At 51.8% G+C, this 13,652-nt stretch overlaps 1 protein-coding gene and 1 long non-coding RNA gene across 2 annotated transcripts in view; one reads left to right on the top strand and one right to left on the bottom strand.

The window, feature by feature from the left end:
* Nucleotides 1–13,652, bottom strand: part of SH3BP4 (SH3 domain binding protein 4) — a 105,429-nt gene that overhangs the window by 72,078 nt on the left and 19,699 nt on the right. The gene's annotated exons all lie outside the window — the stretch shown is intronic.
* LOC127562872 (uncharacterized) lies at nucleotides 2,103–4,761 on the top strand. Its single transcript, XR_007953835.1, has 2 exons — nucleotides 2,103–2,460; nucleotides 3,316–4,761. It is a non-coding gene; the product is annotated as an uncharacterized LOC127562872 (long non-coding RNA).

The raw sequence follows: 13,652 nt of genomic DNA, 5'->3' as shown, positions 1-13,652 counted from the left end.
TCAATCCGTAGGGAGAATGCAGTCTCCTAGGACCCTCGCGTCTTTTTTTGTGGAGCAGCAGCTGAGTGTCATGAATCGAGCTTCTCAACAACTTCAGGAGATAACGAGAGCATTCACTATCTATCTGACATGTAGCATTCTTCTATTTGGACGACTTTTTAAAAAATAAAACTTAAGTGATCACAGCCCTTAAGGAATATCTCTGCAGACGGACACGGTAACCCCTTGTCCCTCTCACAGACCTGGGCCCCCCTCAGGCTCCTCGAGTTTTCTGATTGGAAGGCTGTACTGAAAGCTCAGACCCCAAACTTCATTTTAAGGGCTCACTCACAGCCAGCCATCCCTTTGTCTTGGATTTTGCCCAGGGAAGCATCCTTCCCTCCTTCTCCACCCCCCTTTCAGTTTCCTTTTGGGTGTTTTCTTCCCCCCTCGGATCACGAACTCCCTGAAGGCACCCAAGTGAATGACAGGCGGTAGACGTTTACGCCCAGGAGGATCCCTCTCCTGCCCCACGGAAACAACTTCCCAAGGACAGCCGGAGGACCCCGCTGGCCTAGGCCAGGCCGCCGGCAGCAGGAAGATCGGCGCTGGGGGCACAAGGGGCCTGTCTCTGTGAGCCAGAATTTACATTCTAATAAAGCATCTCGGAGAGAGGGAGAGAAGGGACACTGATGGGAACTTCATTAAGCCCGGTTTTAGCTTTCACATAAATCTGGGCGGGCTGGAGCTGCCTGGAAAATTTATGCCCCCTGCAATGGCATCCCAGCACCGCAGAGCCAGACCTGTCGGCGAGCTCCCCAAGCTGGAAGAGAGGGAGACGCCGGGGCCGGCGGCTGCCTCTCCGAGGGGCCCGTGGGAATCAGCGGGAGAGGTGAGGCTGGTTTCTGGCCCGGATTTCTCTCCTCGCACCCGAGGGAGTGCTAAGTCCCGCACCTCAGCCTGGGAGCTGCCATGTGGGCACCAAACCAGCCCAGACGCCAACCCGGGCACCCAGGGCAGAACTGCGGGGCCGCCGCTGGGCTTAGGAAAGGCCCCCGAGCACACTCTCTGCCCTTCAGTGCAGAGCAACGGACCCAGGGCCTGCCGAGCTCTCAGAAGGGGGCACCGAGGAAGCGGGTCAAAATCCCAGCGGGGGCCACAACAGCGTCCAAAAGCAGAGCGGACCTAGTGAGGACCAGGGCCGCCATCTGCCAAATAACCCAGCAGCCTGATCCAAGGACCCTCTACAAGGAAAACTGAGGGCAAACCACCCCCCTCCCCAAGCAGGGGATCCCTCGGGGCTGAGGGACACAAATGGATCACAATCACATGGGTATTAGACACCTCAAAAAGAAGAAAAAGTAATAAGTAATCTTACTTACAAGTAATCTTTTAGGTTCAATAAGAATATTGATAGAGGACAGCCGGGTGGCGCAGTGGTTGGAGCACCAGCCCTGAAGTCAGGAGGACCTGAGTTCAAATCCTGCCTCGGACACTTAACACTTCCCAGCTGTGTGACCCTGGGCAAGTCACTTAACCCCAATTGCCTCAGCCCAAAAACAAAACAAAAAGAATAGGTAGATAAGCTAAATGGCTAAATAAGAAAGTCCCTTAATCCAGGAGGGAGCGTTGGGAGTTAGGGTCTTTGCCCTTCCTTTGCTCACAGCAGAGTGGGTGGCTCCAGATCTGAATTGAAACAAAGGGCAGGTAAAAACACCGGATAACAATGAGGTGATCCTTGGGAAGGGACCGGCAGGTCCCCAATAATAATGAGGTGATCCTTGGGAAGGGACCGGCAGGTCCCCTTGTTTGCTTTGCTGCCTGCATAACAACCAGGCTCGGTCCCGGCTCTGGGTCCCAGCTCTGGGACCATCTGGCCCTCCTGATAAGTGAGCCTCGGCGGAGCCTCCCGGGGAGTCTGCCTTCCTCCCACTTGGAGGATCGGGCATGAAAGAAGCCATTGTGTCCCCGGCTCCCTGCTCTCCGCTTCCGGCTTGGCAGAAAGGCCCTCGGTGTTGGCTTGGAGAAACTAGCCCGGCAACCTCCCACGGCTTCCAAACATTCAGCCCGAGAAGCAGCAGGCTGTCGATTCCAAGAATTACCGGGAACCAGCGTCCCCCGGACAGACCGAGCGAGCTCGTAACAGCCCGGCCCCCGGGGAAAGCTCCCCTATATTAAAGCTGTAAATCACCGATGGGCTTTGGGGGGAGCACTCGGGCTTTCCGGGGGGCTGGGAAGGGGCCAAGTCATTCTGGGAACGAGGCAGATCCGAGCAACAAAAGGCACCGGGCTGCCCATCCCACTGGTGGTTCTTCACTGGGAGCCAGAGACAGAAAAAAAGGGCTCAGTGTGTTTGACCTTTCTGCATCCTCCCATTACTCAGCTGGGGCCGGGCACCCAGGCCCTTCTCAGGGTTTGTTAGGTGATTTATTGACAGGCCGGCTTCGGAGAAGAGCCGAGGAAACGTCTCTCCCTCCTTAGGTAAGAGAGGTGGGGGCTCCGGGCGCCAAGTGTCTCCTTTACTCCCAGACACAGTTGTGGGGTTTTTCCTGTTCCCCTTGTGGGGGCCGTGGGCTTTTAAAAGTGGGAGGGGGAGTTGAAACGAGACGCCGCTGGAGCCCGAGAGGATAAAGATCGGGTGCCGAGACTGACGGGGGACGGCAAAGCCCTAAGAAGCGCCAGACTTCCTGGCCCTCGCGGAGGGGCCGGTGACAGCTGCCGCGTCCTGGGCATTCCTGAGCCAGCAGCTGACCGGGACGTCGCTGGGCCAGCACCTTCCAGGGCCCCTGGGGGAAGAATGAGGTGGATGCCATAAAAGGCACAAAGCCTATAAATGGGACTGCCACTGGGGCCCCACGGCTCCTCCGCGGCTCCTCCACCGCAGAGGGAGCACCTGGCTGTCCCGGGAGGGGCTGACGGGCCTCTGGCCTCCCCCACGCCGCCATTCCACCCCCAGAAGCAGGTTGCACTCCGGCCCCTTTCAAAGCTGGGCTTTTCCCTAAGTATGACCAAAAGGAACCTCTCTGCACAGCTTGCCGGGATCCCCTCTCCCGGATTTCTCCAGAATTCTGAGTTTTGACACTTCCGGGTCTGCCAACCCTTTGCACTTCATCGAGGTTCAGATGCCCTGGTCCCCATTTCACAGATGAGGAAAATCAAGCCGGGAGGGTTGACATCATTCTCCAAGGGGACACATACCTTCATCACACGGGGCAGAACTCGACCCCAGGCGTTCCTGACTCCAGGCCCAGCACACTGGGACACCATTAGTCCCAAACCAGGTCACCTACAGCTAAAACTGACCCCTCTCCAATTTCCTTTTTTTTTTCCTTGCAGAGAATCCCAAGAATTCTATTAAAACTCCAAGTCACACCTAATCATTATTAACCCTCTCAAACCCAGGGGATCTGGGAGCTTTCGGCCCTGAAGCATCCTCACTCCAAGTCATTTTTTTTTTTTAAATAACAGCAGGAGGGACTAGACTAAGTATGGAGAAGGCAACAAGAGGCTTAAGCCTCCAAAAGAGCGCTGGTCCGCTGGTCTGCAATAGCACCAAGCTTCTGCTCTCTATAGAAGGAGATTCAGGGCCGGAAGGGACACTGGGAAGTGAGAAAATCCCACAGGCCTTAGCTGATCTGTCCCAGGTGACAAAGTTCTGGCTGCATATTTATGAAGCTGACATTCTACTGTTCTTGCTCTCCTGTTATTAAATGCACATTTACCGGACCAAGGTCACCCAGCTAGGGAGTGGATTCCCATCTCCCTCTCACTTGCAATCCAAGTTCTCCAGCTCAGGAACCATCGGATAGTTAAACAAAAGCACCTTTTCCACTTGGCTCTTTCACTTAGCAAGAATAAACAACGTGTTTGCCCGTGATCTTCATTCAGTGACATGATGTTAAAGCAAAAACAAAAAGTCTCTGTCTCTCTATCTCTGTCACACCAGCTTCCCGGCCTCCACATCCCCTGCCCAGCTCACCGGCCAACGCAGGAGCTCTTTCTTTGACCAGTTCCTTCCCTCCCCTCCTCTCCTGCGCTGCCCTTGTAACCTTTGCTTCTGGCACAATTCCTCTATGACATAACCAAGTCCCCAAATCCCAGACCCCTAAAAGAAGCCTCAGAAGCACCTAATTCAATCCACCTGGACAAGAAGCCACCTCCCCAACAGCTTGGCCAAGTCAACGGAACCTTGGTTGGCAGAGGGGGAAATGGTGCCTTCCTGGGGCAGGAATTCTGCCGCTGGCTCTCTCCAAGAGCCAAACAAATCCCTCTCCCACGGGCCAACCGTCAAACATCCGGAGGGTCATAAGCTTGTTCCCCACTCGCCTTCTCTTCCCCACCAGGATGAGTGTCCTCCGTTCTCTCGGGCGTCCCCATTCCATCACCAGACTATCTCCAGAGTCCAAGCCCTTCTCTCCACTGCCATCACACCCTCCCTAGATCAGGTCCCTCGGGAGTCAGGGTGGGGTGGTCCCACTAACCCTAGAAGGTTTGACCACAACAATTCTTGCCTCCCACCCGGTCCCTGCCCCTCAAATCTCTCCCCACCCAAACTATCCCCCACTCAGAGGCCAAATGAACTTTCCTAAAACCATTCCTCAAGGTCTAACAACATCATTCCCCAAAGACTAAAGTCCAAGGGCAGTTACCTCCAGAATCAAATACCAACAATTGGTGACATCTGCTAGGTGGGAAAATGGTCAGAGAGCTGGACTCCAGTTTCCTGAGGTATTTGCCATATTTAGAAAAGTCCTAGTAACAAATTCAGAAATAGTCCTTAAACTTCCAAAAATTCAGAAAAGAATACCAGGGCTTTGGTTACAGAGCACTCAGAACATTTCCTCTGTTGTCTTTCTCCTTTATAGCGTTCGTGTAATTCTTTCCTTTCCCCAACAAAAATAATTAAGTAAATAAAACTGTCTTCCTCCAGCTGCTGTGCTCCCAGGAGGAGACAGCAAGTTAAAGGTCTCTTAAGCTCCCTCCCTGCCTCTTCTGCTACCATTCCTCCAGTATTTGGGGAGAGAGGGTCTTACATTAATGTATATGTTGATACTTTTCACAGCTCTGTCTTCTCTCTCCTACTAGGGAGTAATACTCTAACAGAAGTAAGGAAACCTCTCCATTTCTCCCTCTGTGGCCCTAAAGCTATCAGATATCTAATCAGAAACTGCAGAAATTGGGGGAGGTAGAGAATCATGACTCAGGATGGTGCAGAGAAGGCCCAGAAGGGGAGGTGAAGAGATGATCAGGAAAGAGGAAAGCCACAGAGCAAAGTGGGACTAAATCAACAAAAGTTTAAGGATTAAATGGAGCTAAAATGGCCAAAGAAATTTAGAGTGGTGATGGGGAGTCAGAATCTCCGGGACTTGGGAGGGCTTTCTTCAGCCACAGCGAGTCAATCCCACAACCCAAGTAGAGAAACCAAGGTTTCTGCGGATTAACCATTAGCAGACTGAACAAAACAAAAAAGTCAAGGGGAGAGAGAGAGCTCCCGGGGAAGTGGCTAGTAAATCATGGTGAAGGGGCGGCGGAAGAGAAGTTCAGCTAAAAATAAGTCATTGAAACAGAAATTTCAATAAAATAGCAGGATATGAAATAAAACTACTCAAGTAATTGGCCCTTCTCAATATCAACCAGCAAAAGGAGCAGCAGGAAGAGATGGAAATAAAAAATTCCATTCCAAATAAACAGAGGATACGGATCTAGGGTTGCAGCCATGAAAATCTACGCGGCAACTCTGAGAATACAACTGCAAACCCTCTATGGCAATAAAGGCAGAACTAAATAATAAAGTATTTATTTATTGCTCATCGTTAGACTATATCAACACATTAAAAATGAGATCAGCCAAATTAATCCACAGATTCAGGGTTATAGCAACCTATCAAAGGGTTAATGTAGAGAACTAGAATAAAATTAATCAGCAAAAGCATCTTAAGGGAATAATGAAAAAAAAAGGGGGGGAGGAATACAGAGGGCCCCCTAATGTACCTGTGTGTACCATCTGACCCAAGATACAACCAGTAGGCTTATTGCCCCCACACAGAGATAAAAATGGAGGGAAAAGATCCGCAGAAAGATTGACAGAAGTTGTTGCGAAGAACTGGAAGCTGGGCCCGGGCCGGCCGACCCTCACTCAATTTTACCGCCCTGACTCCCTTGTGAAAAAGCTCCCACAGCCCGCTTCATTCCCCAGTATTGGGGGGGAGAAGGCCAGGGAAGCTGGGGCGGAAGTCACCAAGTCCCAGGAGGCAGAGGTCAAGGAGGGCGGCGACCACAAAGCCGCGTGTGCGCAATATTCCCTGGCACAGAGGGGCGGTGACAGGCGAGGATGGGAATGGTGGGAGGGGGCCAGGCTGTCCAGGGCTTTAAAGGGCAAACAGGTTTTAGATTGGATTCTGAAGGTAAATAGGGGGTCGCTGGAGGTTACAGAGCAGGGAATTGGGCAATCTGGCTCCGGGAAAGTCCCTTTGTCAGCTGCTGGACAATAGAGTGAAACCGGGGGAGGGACACTGGTTAGAGAAGGAGTCCGGAGAAAAGGAGACCGGGGAATCCCAGAGGCATTTGTGTGAATGAAGATTCACTCGGAGAAGCAGAAATGTCTGAGGACGGGACAGGGGGGTGAATGAGAGTAGTTAAGAACGCTACTGAGCCTGACAGCTGGGGCGTCTGGGAAAAGGGGGGCCCTGGACACTAATATCCAGAGTCAGGAGAGGGGGCAGTTCCGAGGGGGATCCCCAGCCTCCCTCCCTCCCCATTTCCAAACTAGTGCCCAAGGCTATCTCCCCTCAGGACACTCCTCTCATGGGACACTGCCCCCCCACCCCTGCAGACCCTCCTCACCTCCCACCAGGACAGTTCAACAGCTGGGGGGGGGGGCTCCCGACACTTCAAGTCTCTCTATGCTCCAGGCCATCCTTCAGTCAGTCCCGGAAGTGATTTTCCTACAGCATCAGTAACTCCCACTCCCCACATTCCGGGGGCTCCCTATCCCCTCCGGGATCAAATCTAAAACGCTCGACTTGGCATTCGAAGCCCTGACCCCCGGCTCCCTCTCCAGTCCATACACTTTTCTATCCGTGTCCCTGCCTCCTGGTCTCCCCACTCTCTTCCCCCCTCCGCGCCCAGCCTGTTCCTGGGCCCGTTTCTCCTCCGCTCCCACCCCGGACCTCCCGCTTTCCTTTAAGCCCCAACCCAAACTCCGTTTCCCGGGCGCTGTCCCGGCCCTCTTGGTTCCAGGGCCTCCCGCTCCGTTACTTCCCTGCGGCCGGTGGGGAGCCGGATCTGTAGGATCTTCGGGCAGCGGTCTCCTCCGGGAGAAAGAAAGCGCCCTGAGAAGCGGGGCCGCCTTTTGCCTCAGGTTGTACCTCAGCACCGCGCCCGCACAAAGGGGGCGTTCATTGTTTTTATTCAGGCCAGGGGGAAAGGCCTCTCGGACACCCAATTAGAAATGACTAATGGGCCATAGAAATTCAAGACCGAAGTTCCAGAGGGAAAGCTCGAGAATCCTCGCAAAGAGATGCTAATCAGATCCGGGGGCGTGGGGGGGGAGGGGCTCAGGGCAGAGCCGTGGGGGGCACCACAGGGTGACAGAGCGCCCCCTGAGGGGTCCGAGAAGCCCTCCGCAGGGGAGGGGGGGAGGGGCTCAGGCCAGAGCCGTGGGGGGCACCACAGGGTGACAGAGAGCGCCCCCTGAGGGGTCCGAGAAGCCCTCCGCAGGAGAGGGGGGGAGGGGCTCAGGCCAGAGCCGTGGGGGGCACCACAGGGTGACAGAGAGCGCCCCCTGAGGGGAACCAGCAGAGTCTCTGCAGCTGGCAGTGGTGTCCGAGAAGCCCTGCGCAGGGGAAGAGGGGGGAGGGGCTCAGGCCAGAGCCGTGGGGGCCACCACAGGGTGACAGAGAGCGCCCCCTGAGGGTCCGAGAAGCCCTGCGCAGAGGAAGGGGGGAGGGGCTCAGGGCAGAGCCGTGGGGGCACCACAGGGTGACAGAAAGCGCCCCCTGAGGGGTCCGAGAAGCCCTCCGCAGGGGAAGGGGGAAGGGGCTCGCTCTGTCAGTCCCCTCGGCCTCTCACCGTCCCCCCTACAATGGGATGGAAGCACAGACACGGTCCTCGCCGCTCTGCCCCCAGCTCTTCCCCAGGTGTCCCGACCCGCCAGCAGGAAAGCTCCCCCCCACCCCCGGTCCGAGTCAGGGCTCCCGGAGAAGGTGACAGACACCGGCTCCCACGCGGCCCCTCCGCCCCCACCCCCCAGGGCCTTCCTCCTCGGGCTCTTCGGGGCTAAATGAGTCCCAGCCAGGAGGCAGGGGGGGAGGGGAGGGGGAGAGGAAATGCCTCGCGTCTGAGACAACTTTTGGCCGGCGCGGCCAAGGTTTATTTTTTCCTCTTGGGTTGGAGAGGCTGGTTCTCCAACAGCATCTGGAACCAAGATCCCTTCCCGTGACGGGCCACGTGGCTTCGCGTCTCCGCGGGAGGCGCCCACGCTTCCAGGTCTCCCGCCCCCTCCGGGTCGGTTCCGGGACTGGGGACCATTAACCTGGAGGAGAGCGGCCCGCGGCGGACGGGAGGGTCAGCTTCATACGGGGAAGGACTGGGCCGGGGTGACCAGGGGTGGGTTCCAGGCTCCCCTCTCACGCGACTTCTTCAGTGAGGAATCCTGAAGGCCCCTCCCCCCCCATATGGCGCCTGAGGAAGGGGGACTGGCCAGGGCCGCAGGGCTGCTGTTAGGGAGCGCCCGGGGGTGGGGGAGGGGAGCGGCAGCGCGCAGGCCGGCCCGGAGGTGACCGAATCAGAACCTGTCACGGGCCGTGAAGGCCGAGCAACAGGAGGCAGTGAGGGCTCCCAAGTCCAACCGCGCTGTCACCGAGGACAGGCCCCAGGACACCTGACTCCAGAGACCCCCCTTTCCAGGGAACGGAGCTGAACTGAGGGAGACACGGGGCTGAGAGGGAGGCGACGAGGGGAATCCGGGCAGCTAGAAGCCAATTGCCTCGACTTCACAAGTAAAACGATGTCATCTCGCTCGCCTTCTGGGGGGGGGGGGTGAGTGAGGCCCGGGAAGGAGGGACAGAATTTGAAAATTGAAATTAAAAAAATATATTTTTTAACAAGTGGGAAATATTTAATGGAATAAAAATGCACTTTAAAAGCTCCTTGCACGACAAGTCTGGTTCCCCAAGCACAATAATGACGCGGGCTCCCACCCAGCTCCCCAAGGCCCGGATGGATCCAAGAACGAGACTCATCTTTTTGATAGCGCCCAACACGGGAATTTTTGGCTTCTATTCGTACATTTTGCTTATTGTACTTTTTCCAGTGGGGAATGTAGGAGGGAGAGAAAGGAAATGCTTCGTAATTGGGAGAAAGGGGAGCAAGATAGTCAATTTTTTAAATAAAAAAAATTTAAAGGGTCGCAGAGAGCTGTAAACAAGACTCCACACATTTTGGAGCAAAGGGAACGTCGGGATTTCAAGGAGCTTGGGGATTGGTTGGAGAGATCAAACGTACCCTGCCTTGGACCAAATCTAGGCCCCGTTTCCCCTGCCAAACGTGTCCTGGAGAACAACAAACACACTCAGATGTTCACTGTTTGAGATCTCAAATGGCTTTTGTTACCGTGATTCAGGAAGGGGGAGGGGAGGCTCACAAATCTGAGATGAAAGGACCCTCTAAGGGTCATCTAGTGTGACCCTCCTCCCCCTCCCCGTTCTACAGATAATGATACCGAGGAGCAGAAAGTTTGATTAAGCTCGCCCAGGTGCTGAGGCTCCAAGGTCAGGGCTCTGCCCATTGAAGCACATTTCAAATAAATGCCGCTGAAAAGCAGGATTTTCTATTAAGATTTAAGATACACCTGTGAATCTTAGAAAATTTAGTCAATCAATTCCAATAGACAGAGAGAACTATGGAAACGGAATGTGACTGAAGCACTTTTTTCACCCTGTTTATTTTTTCCGGCACGTGTTAAATCTGAAAATACGGTTAAAAGGATTGTACATGTCCAACTTCTAGCAGATTATTTGCTGTTTTGGGAAGGGGGGGGTAAGGGAGGGACGGAGAAAATTTGGAATCCGTGAAGGTGACAATCATCTTTATATGCATTTGGGAAAAAATACTATTGAGGAAAAAAAAAATAAAGTTTAGTCATTTTATAAGAATGGAAACTCCTTGAGGGCAGGATTGATTTCCATTTTGTCTCAACATAGCCAGGATCTAGCAGTGTCTAGCACAGAGGAGACACTGAATAAAGGCATTTTCATGCAGTCAGTCATTCCCATGAGGTAACCCGTAAGGCAGCTTTTTTAACTGATGGCACCAGTTGTCAGGTGACATTATTTCAGAGAGGAATCTAAATCTGTCTTTAACCCCATGGGCAGGAAATCTGGGGGCGTCTAGGGACCCCTTCTCCAAATCACGTTTTTAAAAGCACAAAATAAATATGGAGGAACACAAAGGGAGGCAATTATATTGAAATATAGTGATCCAAGTATGTGTAAACTTCAAGTTCCCAGACTCAGGTTAAAACACTTGGGGTAAAGTTTGTCCAGTTCTAATTGTGAAATAGGGTAAGCACTTCCCCCCAAAAGGGGAGGTTGGCTGCTGTTTAGGTGTATTTTCGGCAGTTAGTGGCTACAGAACAGCTGGGGTGGCAGATGGGGCCAGAGCCGCCAAGCTCTCCAGGCAAATCCATGGCAATTCCAGAAAGGACTCTGGGCTCCGGCGCAGGTTCCTGGCTTTGGGTTCCACCTCTGGACATGTGTGAGCCCAGAAAAATCACTTAACAAGTCATCTGCCTGTCACCGCTTCCCAAGGTCCCGCGGCCTCTCCATCCGCCCTGCCTCTGCCATCCCATCTCCATGGCCATCTGCCCCATCTGGGGACCTCAGAATCCCGGGGCCTTGGCACCCTGAGGGTTTCCAAGCCTTTCCATCGGCCCCAGAGTTAAACCGTCTTTGATACGGGTCTCCCCAGTGGTGAGTTGAGACCAGGAATTATCACCCTCATTCTGATGTTTCCACAAGCTTAGGCATTAATAGTACCTTTATATCCATACTGGTTTTTTTTGTCCTGCCCACCAACCTCTCTGACCTTCATTTACTTCCCCTTCAACATGGGCACAATACCACTTGTCCTCCCTACTTGACAGTTACATTGGAGAAACAAATGAGACAGCGGTCAATGCTTCCCCAGCCTCGCAAAGGCTCCTGTCGAATCCACCACTGGGACAGTGTCTTGGACAGAGAAAGGCCACCTGCAAAAGACAGGACCAGAAGCCAGTCCATTATCATCTGTCACTGGTACTGGCAAAAAGGGCTGATCCTCCAGATAATATTTTGAAAGATCAGGAAGTCAAGAGGAAAGCAGCAACGCAAGAAATGAACAAAAAACCTTTTATTTAAAATGTGAAAGAAAAACTCACAGGCAAGCTTGTTAAAAAGGCAAGACTTTAGCAGTGGATTGCGTGTCTGTCTGATTATTTTTTTTAATAGATCTTTCTTTAGGTCTGTGACCAATATCCAGGAGTGATCTATATTGGAGCCGATACCATCCAAACATTTTCTAAGCAAATGAATGGCTCTGCTGGGTTATTTTTGTTTAAAAGTCCCCTTGCAGATGCAAAGTCCCTCTTAATTTAGGTATATACACTTTGAATAACTCAAAAAACTAACTGAAGCTCAATGTTTCAGAGTCAGAAGCAAACTTGGCAACCTTTTGGCCCAAAGTTTCCCCGGGGACCTCCAAGGTGACAGCGGGCACCATTGAGTGCCCATTGACAGCAAAGTTCCCCTTGACCCAAGCTTCATCTGGCCTCCAGGAACTTCTTCCCCTTCCCCCCCACCCAATGCCCCTGGTTCTGCCCTCTAGGGCTTAACAAATCCAGCCTGTGACTCTTCCACCAAAAAAAGTCCATCCTCACCTCAGTTTCCTCCTCTGTAAAGTGAGGGACTGGACTAGAAAACTTCTGGAATCTTATGATTAGATAATCTGCCCCATTCAGGTCCTTCCAACCATGTGATACTTCCCAGGATTAGATGGAACCACTGAGAGAAAGGTCTCAGCAGCAATTCCATGGCACAGTGGAGAGAGCATCGGCCCTGGAGTCAGGAGGATACTTTGTAAAATTATTTTTTCCCCTCGTTATACATGTATATTAACTTTTTAAATACACATTTCTTTATGAATCATGTTGGGAGAGAAAAATCAAAACAAAAGGGAAAAACCACAGGAGAAAAAAAAAAAAAGAAGTGACCATAATCACGTTTTGATTTCTATTTCGTCCCCATTGTTTTCTCTGGCTGCAGATGGTGTTTTCCATCCAAAGTTTATGGGATTGCCTTGGATCACTAAACCACTAAGAAGAACAAGTTTTTCACAATCGATCATCGCCCAATCTTGCTATTACTGTGCACTTGCTGTGAATACTATGTATTCCTGCTTGTTTCACTTGCATCAATTCATATAAATCTTTCCACGCCTTTCTACAATCTAAAATCATCATTTTTTAATAAAACAATACTATTCCATAACATTTATATACCATGACTTATTCAGCCACTCCCCAACTAACAGGCAGCCACTCAGTTTCGAGTTCTTTGCCACCACAAAAAGGCTTGCCACAAACATTTGTGCACATGAGGGTGGAGCGACTGATATTGAGCCAAATAAAGAGAAATCAGAACGACCAACACAATGACAACAATGTGAGTAACAAGCCCCCAAATCAAGTCAAGCTGAGAGGACGAAAGCCCAACAGGTTTCAGAAAAGAGCGCTGGCAGTCATGCATTTATTAAGCACCAGCTGTGTGCCAGGTATCCTGCCAAGGAATAAAGACAGCATACTTGCTCCTGTCACAGCAGGGGCCAAAGTATGAGCTCTGATTTCCGGTGCAGTCATTACATTTTCATTCTTCATTAGAAGGGAACGTGTGTTCAAGGAAGAGATGGAGCTGAAAGAACCGATGGAACAAAATGCATCGATCAAACTGTCTGAAACGCATGGTCTAGGCAGGGGTGGAGGAATGAGGGTGTGTAATACTGAATATACTGTTACACTCAGTGTAACTGAAGTTTAATTAAACTGCCTTTTCCACCTTTTTCTTCTTTCTTACAAGCGATAGCTTATTGAGCAAGGAAGGGATACATTTGAAAATGAAAATAAAGTATGAGCCAAAAAACCCAGTTTGTATCACTTGAAGCTATAATAAACCACTATCATAGGTTACAATCCAATGGAAGGATGCCGTGTAAATCTGAATAATGCAAACACTTCACCCCATCATTATTCCTGCTAATTGGGAACTCGCTATATTTCTACAGAATTGGTTTCCTTTCTAATCCTGTGTTTTACTTTATGGATTTGAAAACATGCTTCTGAGAAGGGGTGTAGAGGTGTGATCAGAGAGATCGAGTTAAGTCCTTAACCTAGGGGTCCATGGAGAAGAAAAAGGTTGTTGGCCATGACCCAGGGACCCACACTCCCAAAGTCCAGGAGCCCTGAAGTAAGGAGGGATCCAAATCTCCCTTTACATTCAATACTAAAGATAGAAGAGCTAAGTACATTGCTCCATTAAGACTGAGAAAAAGGGACTCACGCCCAACTCCCTCTCATTTCATCCTCAAAACTACCCTGAGGTATGGCAGTCCTCCCACCTTAGAGACAAGGCGGCTGAGGCTCA

This window comes from Antechinus flavipes, chromosome 4 (genome assembly GCF_016432865.1).
Source record: "Antechinus flavipes isolate AdamAnt ecotype Samford, QLD, Australia chromosome 4, AdamAnt_v2, whole genome shotgun sequence".
In the NCBI taxonomy this organism is placed as follows: domain Eukaryota; kingdom Metazoa; phylum Chordata; class Mammalia; order Dasyuromorphia; family Dasyuridae; genus Antechinus; species Antechinus flavipes.
The sequence above is the reverse complement of the archived record's forward strand: the minus strand, read 5'-3'. Positions and strand labels throughout refer to the sequence as shown.